This window comes from Pseudophryne corroboree, chromosome 8 (genome assembly GCF_028390025.1).
Source record: "Pseudophryne corroboree isolate aPseCor3 chromosome 8, aPseCor3.hap2, whole genome shotgun sequence".
Classification (NCBI taxonomy): Eukaryota; Metazoa; Chordata; class Amphibia; order Anura; family Myobatrachidae; genus Pseudophryne; species Pseudophryne corroboree.
Genome location: NC_086451.1, coordinates 117882739 through 117896224, shown reverse-complemented (window position 1 = coordinate 117896224; position 13486 = coordinate 117882739). Strand labels below are relative to the sequence as shown.

The 13486-nt window shown below is 51.5% G+C and overlaps 1 protein-coding gene across 4 annotated transcripts in view; it reads left to right on the top strand.

The window, feature by feature from the left end:
- Positions 1-13486, top strand: part of LOC134948713 (diacylglycerol kinase eta-like) — a 374912-nt gene that overhangs the window by 186699 nt on the left and 174727 nt on the right. The window lies entirely within an intron of this gene.

Here is a 13486-nt window from a genome sequence, read left to right as displayed (position 1 = left end):
GGAGTGTAAATGGGTATAAAAAATGTCATAGTTAGTGGCTTTTCTCTATCGTCCTAGTGGATGCTGGGGTTCCTGAAAGGACCATGGGGAATAGCGGCTCCGCAGGAGACAGGGCACAAAAAGTAAAGCTTTACGATCAGGTGGTGTGTACTGGCTCCTCCCCCTATGACCCTCCTCCAAGCCTCAGTTAGATTTTTGTGCCCGGCCGAGAAGGGTGCAATCTAGGTGGCTCTCCTAAAGAGCTGCTTAGAAAAGTTTAGCTTAGGTTTTTTATTTTACAGTGAGTCCTGCTGGCAACAGGATCACTGCAACGAGGGACTTAGGGGAGAAGAAGTGAACTCACCTGCGTGCAGGATGGATTGGCTTCTTGGCTACTGGACATCAGCTCCAGAGGGACGATCACAGGTACAGCCTGGATGGTCACCGGAGCCTTGCCGCCGGCCCCCTTGCAGATGCTGAAATAAGAAGAGGTCCAGAATCGGCGGCAGAAGACTCCTCAGTCTTCTAAAGGTAGCGCACAGCACTGCAGCTGTGCGCCATTTTCCTCTCAGCACACTTCACACGGCAGTCACTGAGGGTGCAGGGCGCTGGGAGGGGGGCGCCCTGGGAGGCAAAATGAAAACCTATTTTGGCTAAAAATACCTCACATATAGCCTCCGGAGGCTATATGGAGATATTTAACCCCTGCCAGAATCCGTTAAGAGCGGGAGACGAGGCCGCCGAAAAAGGGGCGGGGCCTATCTCCTCAGCACACAGCGCCATTTTCCCTCACAGAAAGGCTGGAGGGAAGGCTCCCAGGCTCTCCCCTGCACTGCACGACAGAAACAGGGTTAAAACAGAGAGGGGGGGCATTAATTTGGCGTTAGAAATATATAAAAAAGATGCTATAAGGGAAAACACTTATATAAGGTTGTCCCTATATAATTATAGCGTTTTTGGTGTGTGCTGGCAAACTCTCCCTCTGTCTCTCCAAAGGGCTAGTGGGTCCTGTCCTCTATCAGAGCATTCCCTGTGTGTGTGCTGTGTGTCGGTACGTGTGTGTCGACATGTATGAGGACGATGTTGGTGAGGAGGCGGAGCAATTGCCTGTAATGGTGATGTCACTCTCTAGGGAGTCGACACCGGAATGGATGGCTTATTTAGGGAATTACGTGATAATGTCAACACGCTGCAAGGTCGGTTGACGACATGAGACGGCCGACAAACAATTAGTACCGGTCCAGACGTCTCAAAAACACCGTCAGGGGTTTTAAAACGCCCGTTTACTTTAGTCGGTCGACACAGACACAGACAGGGACACTGAATCCAGTGTCGACGGTGAATAAACAAACGTATTCCTTATTAGGGCCACACGTTAAGGGCAATGAAGGAGGTGTTACATATTTCTGATACTACAAGTACCACAAAAGAGGGTATTATGTGGGATGTGAAAAAACTACCGTAGTTTTTCCTGAATCAGATAAATTAAATAAAGTGTGTGATGATGCGTGGGTTCCCCCCGATAGAAAATTATGGGCGGTATACCCTTTCCCGCCAGAAGTTAGGGCGCGTTGGGAAACACCCCTTAGGGTGGATAAGGCGCTCACACGCTTATCAAAACAAGTGGCGGTACCGTCTATAGATAGGGCCGTCCTCAAGGACCAGCTGACAGGAGGCTGGAAAATATCATAAAAAGTATATACACACATACTGGTGTTATACTGCGACCAGCGATCGCCTCAGCCTGGATGTGCAGAGCTGGGGTGGCTTGGTCGGATTCCCTGACTAAAAATATTGATACCCTTGACAGGGACAGTATTTTATTGACTATAGAGCATTTAAAAGGATGCATTTCTATATATGCGAGATGCACAGAGGGATATTTGCACTCTGGCATCAAGAGTAAATGCGATGTCCATATCTGCCAGAAGATGTTTATGGACACGACAGTGGTCAGGTGATGCAGATTCCAAACGGCACAAAGGTGTATTGCCGTATAAAGGAAGAGGAGTTATTTGGGGTCGGTCCATCGGACCTGGTGGCCACGGCAACTGCTGGAAAATCCACCGTTTTTACCCTAAGTCACATCTCTGCAGAAAAAGACACCGTCTTTTCAGCCTCAGTCCTTTCGTCCCTATAAGATCATATCTGCCCAGGGATAGAGGAAAGGGAAGAAGACTGCAGCAGGCAGCCCATTCCCAGGAACAGAAGCGTTCCACCGCTTCTGACAAGTTCTCAGCATGGCGCTGAGACCGTACAGGACCCCTGGATCCTACAAGTAGTATCCCAGGGGTACAGATTGGAATGTCGAGACGTTTCCCCTTCGCAGGCTCCTGAAGTCTGCTTTACCAAGGTCTCCCTCCGACAAGGAGGCAGTATGGGAAAAAATTCACAAGCTGTATTCCCAGCAGGTGATAATTAAATTACCCCTCCTACTACAAGAAAAGGGGTATTATTCCACACTATATTGTGGTACTGAAGCCAGAAGGCTAGGTGAGACTTAATCTAAATCTAAAAAATTTTGAACACTTAAAAAGGTTCAAATCAAGATGGAGTCACTCAGAGCAGTGATAACGAACCAGGAAGAAGGGGACTATATAGTGTCCCGGGACATCAGGGATGCTTACCTCTATGCCCCAAATTTGCCCTTCTCACTAAGGGTACCTCAGGTTCGTGGTGCAGAACTGTCACTATCAGTTTCAGACGCTGCCGTTTGAATTGTCCACGGCACCCCGGGTCTTTACCAAGGTAATGGCCGAAATGATGATTCTTCTTCGAAGAAAAGGCGTCTTAATTATCCCTTACTTGGACGATCTCCTGATAAGGGCATAGTCCAGGGAACAGTTGGAGGTCGGAGTAGCACTATCTCGGATACTGCTACAACAGCACGGGTGGATTCTAAATATTCCAAAATCGCAGCTGATCCCGACGACACGTCTGCTGTGCCTAGGGATGATTCTGGACACAGTCCAGAAAAAGGTGTTTCTCCCGGAAGAGAAAACCAGGGAGTTATCCGAGCTAGTCAGGAACCTCCTAAAAACAGTGCATCATTGCACAAGGATCCTGGTAAAAATGGTGGCTTCCTACGAAGCAATTCCATTCGGCAGATTTCACGCAAGAACTTTTCAGTGGGATCTGCTGGACAAATGGTCCGGATCGCATCTTCAGATGCATCAGCGGATAACCCTATATCCAAGGACAAGGGTGTCTCTCCTGTGGTGGTTATAGAGTGCTCATCTTCTAGAGGGCCGCAGATTCGGCATTCAGGATTGGATGCTGGTGACCACGGAGGCCAGCCCGAGAGGCTGGGGAGCAGTCACACAAGGAAAAAATTTCCAGGGAGTGTGATCAAGTCTGGAGACTTTTCTCCACATAAATATACTGGAGCTAAGGGTAAATTTATAATGCTCTAAGCTTAACAAGACCTCTGCTTCAAGGTCAGCCGGTATTGACCCAGTGGGAAAAACATCACGGCAGTCGCCCACGTAAACAGACAGGGCGACACAAGAAGCAGGAGGGCAATGGCAAAAACTGCAAGGACTTTTCGCTGGGCGGAAAATCATGTGATAGCACTGTCAGCAGTGTTTCATCCCGGGAATGGAAACTGGGAAGCAGACTTCCTCAGCAGGCACGACCTCCACCCGGGAGAGTGGAAACTTCATCGGGAAGTTTTTTCCACATGATTGTAAACCGTTGGGAAATACCAAAGGTGGACATGATGGCGTCCCGTCTGAACAAAAAACGGGACAGGTATTGCGCCAGGTCAAGAGACCCTCAGGCAATAGCTGTGGACGTTCTGGTAACACCGTGGGTGTACCAGTCGGTGTATGTGTTCCCTCCTCTGCTTCTCATACCTAAGGTGCTGAGAATTATAAGACGTAGAGGAGTAAGAACTATACTCATGGCTCCGGATTGGCCAAGAAGGACTTGGTACCCGGAACTTCAAGAGATGCTTACAGAGGTCTTATGGCCTCTGCCGCTAAGAAGGGACTTGCTTCAGCAAGTACCATGTCTGTTCCAAGACTTACCGCAGCTGCGTTTGTCGGCATGGCGGTGGAACGCCGGATCCTAAGGGAAAAAGGCATTCCGGAAGAGGTCATTCCTACCCTGGTCAAAGCCAGAAAGGAGGTGACCGCACAACATTATCACCACATGTGGCGAAAATATGTTGCGTGGTGTGAGGCCAGGAAGGCCCCACAAAGAAATTTCAACTCGGTCGATTCCTGCATTTCCTGCAAACAGGAGTGTCTATGGGCCTCAAATTGGGGTCCATTAAGGTTCAAATTTCGGCCCTGTCAATTTTCTTCCAGAAAGAATTGGCTTCAGTTCCTGAAGTCCAGAACTTTGTCAAGGGAATATTGCATATACAACCCTCTTTTGTGCCTCCAGTGGCACTGTGGGATCTCAACGTAGTTCTGGGATTCCTCAAATCACATTGGTTTAAAACCAGTCAAATCTGTGGATTTGAAGCATCTCACATGAAAAGTGACCATGCTCTTGGCCCTGGCCTGGACCAGGCGAGTGTCAAATTGGTGGGTTTTTTTTTTTTCTCAAAAAAGCCCATATTTGTTTGTCCATTCGGACAGGGCAGAGCTGCGGACTCGTCCCCAGTTCTCTCCCTAAGGTGGTGTCAGTGTTTCACCTGAACCAGCTTATTGTGGTGCCTTGCACCTACTAGGGACTTGGAGGACTCCAAGTTGCTAGATGTTGTCAGGGCCCTGAAAATATAGGTTCCAGGACGGCTGGAGTCAGGAAAACTGACTTGCTGTTATCCTGTATGCACCCAACAAACTGGGTGCTCTTGCTTTTAAGCAGACTATTGCTAGTTGGATGTGTAATACAATTCAGCTTGCACATTCTGTGGCAGGCCTGCCACAGCCAAAATATGTAAATGCCCATTCCACAAGGAAGGTGGGCTCATCTTGGGCGGCTGCCCGAGGGGTCTCGGCTTTACAACTTTGCCGAGCGGCTATTTAGTCAGGGGCAAACACGTTTGTAAAATCCTACAAATTTGATACCCTGGCTAAGGAGGACCTGGAGTTCTCTCATTCGGTGCTGCAGAGTCATCCGCACTCTCCCGCCCGTTTGGGAGCTTTGGTATAATCCCCATGGTCCTTTCAGGAACCCCAGCATCCACTAGGACGATAGAGAAAATAAGAATTTACTTACCGATAATTCTATTTCTCGGAGTCCGTAGTGGATGCTGGGCGCCCATCCCAAGTGCGGATTATCTGCAATACTTGTACATAGTTACAAAAATCGGGTTATTATTGTTGTGAGCCATCTTTTCAGAGGCTCCGCTGTTATCATACTGTTAACTGGGTTCAGATCACAGGTTGTACAGTGTGATTGGTGTGGCTGGTATGAGTCTTACCCGGGATTCAGAATCCTTCCTTATTATGTACGCTCGTCCGGGCACAGTATCCTAACTGAGGCTTGGAGGAGGGTCATAGGGGGAGGAGCCAGTACACACCACCTGATCGTAAAGCTTTACTTTTTGTGCCCTGTCTCCTGCGGAGCCGCTATTCCCCATGGTCCTTTCAGGAACCCCAGCATCCACTACGGACTCCGAGAAATAGAATTATCGGTAAGTAAATTCTTATTTTTATTATTATTCTTTTAAATTGGCAATCATCAAATGAGGGCTTATCACCAAACAATAAAAATAATAAAGTTAGGAAGGCATGGGGTAGCCTTTACTGTTGTACCTAGGGGCGCCCTCAGCCCTAAATCCGCCCCTGATGACATGAAGGGGACATAACCTGCTAGACAACAATTCATTGAAAAAGAATGTGTTAAATTACACTTGCCTATCACAGTCTCTGTAACAGGAACTATCACCACAGTCTCTGTAATGCTGGGTACACACTTCGGAATGTGTACTGTGTACCCAGCGACATAGCACACAACCGGACCCGGTGCAAGGCCAGGCATCAGCAAGTGCATACACACATGCAACAGGGGCTATTGCCACAGTCTCTGTAACAGGGGCTTTTGCCGCAGTCTCTGTAACAGGGGCTTTTGCCGCAGTCTCTGTAACAGGGGCTTTTGCCGCAGTCTCTGTAATAGGGGCTTTTGCCGCAGTCTCTGTAAAAGGGGCTTTTGCCGCAGTCTCTGTAACAGGGGCTATTGCCGCAGTCTCTGTAACAGGGGCTTTTGCCGCAGTCTCTGTAACAGGGGCTTTTGCCGCAGTCTCTGTAATAGGGGCTTTTGCCGCAGTCTCTGTAACAGGGGCTTTTGCCGCAGTCTCTGTAACAGGGGCTATTGCCGCAGTCTCTGTAAAAGGGGCTATTGCCGCAGTCTCTGTAATAGGGGCTATTGCCGCAGTAACAGGGCTATTGCCACAGTCTCTGTAACAGGGGCTATTGCCGCAGTCTCTGTAACAGGGGCTACTGGCGCAGTCTCTGTAACAGGGGCGATTGCCGCAGTCTCTGTAACAGGGGCTATTGCCGCAGTCTCTGTAACAGGGGCTATTGCCGCAGTCTCTGTAACAGGGGCTATTGCCACAGTCTCTGTAACAGGGGCTATTGCCACAGTCTCTGTAACAGGGGCTATTGCTGCAGTCTCTGTAACAGGGGCTTTTGCCGCAGTCTCTGTAACAGGGGCTTTTGCCGCAGTCTCTGTAACAGGGGCTATTGCCGCAGTCTCTGTAACAGGGGCTACTGCCGCAGTCTCTGTAACAGGGGCTATTGCCGCAGTCTCTGTAACAGGGGCTATTGCCGCAGTAACAGGGGCTATTGCTGCAGTCTCTGTAACAGGGGCTATTGCCGCAGTCTCTGTAACAGGGGCTATTGCTGCAGTCTCTGTAACAGGGGCTTTTGCCGCAGTCTCTGTAACAGGGGCTTTTGCCGCAGTCTCTGTAACAGGGGCTATTGCCGCAGTCTCTCTAACAGTTGCTTTTGCCGCAGTCTCTGTAACAGGGGCTTTTGCCGCAGTCTCTGTAACAGGGGCTATTGCTGCAGTCTCTGTAATAGGGGCTATTGCTGCAGTCTCTGTAACAGGGGCTTTTGCCGCAGTCTCTGTAACAGGGACTTTTGCAGCAGTCTCTGTAACAGGGGCTATTGCCGCAGTCTCTGTAACAGGGGCTATTGCCGCAGTCTCTGTAACAGAGGCTATTGCCACAGTCTCTGTAATAGGGGCTATTGCCGCAGTAACAGGGGCTATTGCCACAGTCTCTGTAACGGGCTATTGCCGCAGTCTCTGTAACAGGGGCTTTTGCCGCAGTCTCTGTAACGGGCTTTTGCCGCAGTCTCTGTAACAGGGGCTTTTGCCGCAGTCTCTGCAACAGGGGCTATTGCCACAGTCTCTGTAATAGGGGCTATTGCCGCAGTAACAGGGGCTATTGCCACAGTCTCTGTAACAGGGGCTATTGCCGCAGTAACAGGGGCTATTGCCACAGTCTCTGTAACAGGGGCTATTGCCGCAGTCTCTGTAACAGGGGCTATGGGGGTGATTCCGAGTTGTTCGCTCGCTAGCTGCTTTTAGCAGCATTGCACACGCTAAGCCGCCGCCCTCTGGGAGTGTATCTTAGCTTAGCAGAATAGCGAACAAAAGATTAGCAGAATTGCGAATAGAAATTTCTTAGCAGTTTCTGAGTAGCTCGAGACTTACTCACAGATTGCGATCAGCTCAGGCCGTTTCGTTCCTGGTTTGACGTCACACACACGCCCAGCGTTCGGCCAGCCACTCCCCCGTTTCTCCAGACACTCCCGCGTTTTTCCCTGGCACGCCTGCATTTTTCCGCACACACTCCCAGAAAACGTCCAGTTTCCGCCCAGAAACAACCACTTCCTGTCAATCACACTCCGATCACTTCAACGATGAAAAATCTTTGTTCGGACGTGAGTAAATCTACTAAGTTTTGTGTTAAAATACTAACCGCATGCGCACTGCAAACCATGCGCATGCGCATTTTTGCCTTAATTGCTCCGTTGCGAAAATCGGCAACGAGCGAAAAACTCGGAATGACCCCCTATATCCGCAGTCTTTGTAACAGGGGCTATATCCGCAGTCTCTGTAACAGGGGCTATTGGTGCAGTCTCTGTATCAGGGGCTATTGCCGCAGTCTCTGTAACAGGGGCTATTGCCGCAGTCTCTGTAACAGGGGCTATTGCTGCAGTCTCTGTAACAGGGGCTATTGCCGCAGACTCTAACAGGGGCTATTGCCGCAGACTCTGTAACAGGGGCTATTGCCGCAGTCTCTAACGGGCTACTGCCGCAGTCTCTGTAACAGGGGCTATTGCCGCAGTCTCTGTAACGGGCTGTTGCCGCAGTCTCTGTAACAGGGGCTATTGCCGCAGACTCTGTAACAGGGGCTATTGCCGCAGACTCTGTAACAGGGGATATTGCCACAGTCTCTGTAATAGGGGCTATTGCCGCAGTAACAGGGGCTATTGCCAAAGTCTCTGTAACAGGGGCTATTGCCACAGTCTCTGTAACAGGGTCTATTGCCGCAGTCTCTGTAACAGGGGCTATTGCCACAGTCTCTGTAATAGGGGCTATTGCCGCAGTAACAGGGGCTATTGCCACAGTCTCTGTAACAGGGGCTATTGCCACAGTGTCTGTTACAGGGGCTATTGCCGCAGTCTTTGTAACAGGGGCTATAGCCGCAGTCTCTGTAACAGGGGCTATTGCCACAGTCTCTGTAATAGGGGCTATTGCCGCAGTACAGGGGCTATTGCCGCAGTCTCTGTAACAGGGGCTATTGCCGCAGTCTCTGTAACGGGCTATTGCCGCAGACTCTGTAACAGGGGCTATTGCCGCAGTCTCTGTAACAGGGGTTATTGCCGCAGTCTCTGTAACAGGGGCTACTGCCGCAGTCTCTGTAACAGGGGCTATTGCCGCAGTCTCTGTAACAGGGGCTATTGCCGCAGTCTCTGTGACAGGGGCTATTGCTGCAGTCTCTGTAACAGGGGCTATTGCCGCAGTAACAGGGGCTATTGCCACAGTCTCTGTAACAGGGGCTATTGTCGCAGTCTCTGTAACAGGGGCTATTGCCGCAGTCTCTGTAACAGGGGCTATTGCCGCAGTCTCTGTAACAGGGGCTATTGCCACAGTCTCTGTAACAGGGGCTATTGCCGCAATAACAGGGGCTATTGCCGCAGCCTCTGTAACAGGGGCTATTGCCGCAGTCTCTGTAACAGGGGCTATTGCCGCAGACTCTGTCACAGGGGTTATTGCTGCAGTCTCTGTAACAGGGGCTACTGCCGCAGTCTCTGTAACAGGGGCTATTGCCGCAGTCTCTGTAACAGGGGCTACTGCCGCAGTCTCTGTAATAGGGGCTATTGCCGCAGTCTCTGTAACAGGGGCTATTGCCACAGTAACAGGGGCTATTGCCACATTCTCTGTAACAGGGGCTATTGCCGCAGTCTCTGTAACAGGGGCTATTGCCGCAGTGTCTGTAACGGGCTATTGCCGCAGTCTCTGTAACAGGGGCTATTGCCGCAGTAACAGGGGCTATTGCCACAGTCTCTGTAACAGGGGCTATTGCCACAGTCTCTGTAATAGGGGCTATTGCCGCAATAACAGGGGCTATTGCCGCAGTCTCTGTAACAGGGGCTATTGCCGCAGTCTCTGTAACAGGGGCTATTGCCGCAGACTCTGTAACAGGGGCTATTGCCGCAGTCTCTGTAACAGGGGCTATTGCCGCAGTCTCTGTAACAGGGGCTATTGCCGCAGACTCTGTAACAGGGGCTATTGCCGCAGACTCTGTCACAGGGGTTATTGCTGCAGTCTCTGTAACAGGGGCTACTGCCGCAGTCTCTGTAACAGGGGCTATTGCCGCAGTCTCTGTAACAGGGGCTACTGCCGCAGTCTCTGTAATAGGGGCTATTGCCGCAGTCTCTGTAACAGGGGCTATTGCCACAGTAACAGGGGCTATTGCCACATTCTCTGTAACAGGGGCTATTGCCGCAGTCTCTGTAACAGGGGCTATTGCCGCAGACTCTGTAACAGGGGCTATTGCCGCAGTCTCTGTAACAGGGGCTATTGCCGCAGACTCTGTAACAGGGGCTATTGCCGCAGACTCTGTCACAGGGGTTATTGCTGCAGTCTCTGTAACAGGGGCTACTGCCGCAGTCTCTGTAACAGGGGCTATTGCCGCAGTCTCTGTAACAGGGGCTATTGCCGCAGTAACAGGGGCTATTGCCACAGTCTCTGTAACAGGGGCTATTGCCACAGTCTCTGTAACAGGGGCTATTGCCACAGTCTCTGTAATAGGGGCTATTGCCGCAATAACAGGGGCTATTGCCGCAGTCTCTGTAACAGGGGCTATTGCCGCAGTCTCTGTAACAGGGGCTATTGCCGCAGACTCTGTAACAGGGGCTATTGCCGCAGACTCTGTAACAGGGGTTATTGCCGCAGTCTCTGTAACAGGGGCTACTGCCGCAGTCTCTGTAACAGGGGCTATTGCCGCAGTCTCTGTAACAGGGGCTACTGCCGCAGTCTCTGTAATAGAGGCTATTGCCGCAGTCTCTGTAACAGGGGCTATTGCCGCAGTAACAGGGGCTATTGCCACAGTCTCTGTAACAGGGTCTATTGCCGCAGTCTCTGTAACAGGGGCTATTGCCGCAGTGTCTGTAACGGGCTATTGCCGCAGTCTCTGTAACAGGGGCTATTGCCGCAGTCTCTGTAACAGGGGCTATTGCCGCAGTCTCTGTAACAGGGGCTATTGCCGCAGTCTCTGTAACAGGGGCTATTGCCGCAGTCTCTATATCAGGGGCTATTGCCACAGTCTCTGCAATAGGGGCTATTGCCGCAATAACAGGGGCTATTGCCGCAGTCTCTGTAACAGGGGCTATTGCCGCAGTCTCTGTAACAGGGGCTATTGCCGCAGACTCTGTAACGGGCTATTGCCACATACTCTGTAACAGGGGTTATTGCCGCAGTCTCTGTAACAGGGGCTATTGCCGCAGTCTCTGTAACAGGGGCTATTGCCGCAGTCTCTGTAACAGGGGCTACTGCCGCAGTCTCTGTAGCAGGGGCTATAGCCGCAGTCTCTGTAATAGGGGCTATTGCCGCAGTCTCTGTAACAGGGGCTATTGCCGCAGTCTCTGTAACAGGGGCTATTGCCGCAGTCTCTGTAACAGGGGCTATTGCCGCAGACTCTGTAACAGGGGCTATTGCCGCAGACTCTGTAACAGGGGTTATTGCCGCAGTCTCTGTAACAGGGGCTACTGCCGCAGTCTCTGTAACAGGGGCTATTGCCGCAGTCTCTGTAACAGGGGCTACTGCCGCAGTCTCTGTAATAGGGGCTATTGCCGCAGTCTCTGTAACAGGGGCTATTGCCGCAGTAACAGGGGCTATTGCCACAGTCTCTGTAACAGGGGCTATTGCCGCAGTCTCTGTAACAGGGGCTATTGCCGCAGACTCTGTAACAGGGGCTATTGCCGCAGACTCTGTCACAGGGGTTATTGCTGCAGTCTCTGTAACAGGGGCTACTGCCGCAGTCTCTGTAACAGGGGCTATTGCCGCAGTCTCTGTAACAGGGGCTACTGCCGCAGTCTCTGTAATAGGGGCTATTGCCGCAGTCTCTGTAACAGGGGCTATTGCCACAGTAACAGGGGCTATTGCCACATTCTCTGTAACAGGGGCTATTGCCGCAGTCTCTGTAACAGGGGCTATTGCCGCAGACTCTGTAACAGGGGCTATTGCCGCAGTCTCTGTAACAGGGGCTATTGCCGCAGACTCTGTAACAGGGGCTATTGCCGCAGACTCTGTCACAGGGGTTATTGCTGCAGTCTCTGTAACAGGGGCTACTGCCGCAGTCTCTGTAACAGGGGCTATTGCCGCAGTCTCTGTAACAGGGGCTATTGCCGCAGTAACAGGGGCTATTGCCACAGTCTCTGTAACAGGGGCTATTGCCACAGTCTCTGTAACAGGGGCTATTGCCACAGTCTCTGTAATAGGGGCTATTGCCGCAATAACAGGGGCTATTGCCGCAGTCTCTGTAACAGGGGCTATTGCCGCAGTCTCTGTAACAGGGGCTATTGCCGCAGACTCTGTAACAGGGGCTATTGCCGCAGACTCTGTAACAGGGGTTATTGCCGCAGTCTCTGTAACAGGGGCTACTGCCGCAGTCTCTGTAACAGGGGCTATTGCCGCAGTCTCTGTAACAGGGGCTACTGCCGCAGTCTCTGTAATAGAGGCTATTGCCGCAGTCTCTGTAACAGGGGCTATTGCCGCAGTAACAGGGGCTATTGCCACAGTCTCTGTAACAGGGGCTATTGCCGCAGTCTCTGTAACAGGGGCTATTGCCGCAGTGTCTGTAACGGGCTATTGCCGCAGTCTCTGTAACAGGGGCTATTGCCGCAGTCTCTGTAACGGGCTATTGCCGCAGTCTCTGTAACAGGGGCTATTGCCGCAGTCTCTGTAACAGGGGCTATTGCCGCAGTCTCTATATCAGGGGCTATTGCCACAGTCTCTGCAATAGGGGCTATTGCCGCAATAACAGGGGCTATTGCCGCAGTCTCTGTAACAGGGGCTATTGCCGCAGTCTCTGTAACAGGGGCTATTGCCGCAGACTCTGTAACGGGCTATTGCCACATACTCTGTAACAGGGGTTATTGCCGCAGTCTCTGTAACAGGGGCTATTGCCGCAGTCTCTGTAACAGGGGCTATTGCCGCAGTCTCTGTAACAGGGGCTACTGCCGCAGTCTCTGTAGCAGGGGCTATAGCCGCAGTCTCTGTAATAGGGGCTATTGCCGCAGTCTCTGTAACAGGGGCTATTGCCGCAGTCTCTGTAACAGGGGCTATTGCCGCAGTCTCTGTAACAGGGGCTATTGCCGCAGACTCTGTAACAGGGGCTATTGCCGCAGACTCTGTAACAGGGGTTATTGCCGCAGTCTCTGTAACAGGGGCTACTGCCGCAGTCTCTGTAACAGGGGCTATTGCCGCAGTCTCTGTAACAGGGGCTACTGCCGCAGTCTCTGTAATAGGGGCTATTGCCGCAGTCTCTGTAACAGGGGCTATTGCCGCAGTAACAGGGGCTATTGCCACAGTCTCTGTAACAGGGGCTATTGCCGCAGTCTCTGTAACAGGGGCTATTGCCGCAGTGTCTGTAACGGGCTATTGCCGCAGTCTCTGTAACAGGGGCTATTGCCACAGTCTCTGTAACAGGGGCTATTGCCGCAGTCTCTGTAACAGGGGCTATTGCCGCAGTCTCTGTAACAGGGGCTATTGCCACAGTCTTTGTAACAGGGGCTATTGCCGCAGTCTCTGTAACAGGGGCTATTGCCGCATTCTCTGTAACAGGGGCTATTGCCGCAGTCTCTGTAACAGGGGCTATAGCCGCAGTCTTTATAACAGGGGCTATAGCCGCAGTCTCTGTAATAGGGGCTATTGCCGCAGTCTCTGTAACAGGGGCTATTGCCGCAGTCTCTGTAACAGGGGCTATTGCCACAGTCTCTGTAATAGGGGCTATTGCCGCAGTAACAGGGGCTATTGCCACAGTCTCTGTAACAGGGGCTATTGCCACAGTCTCTGTAACAGGGGCTATTGCCACAGTCTC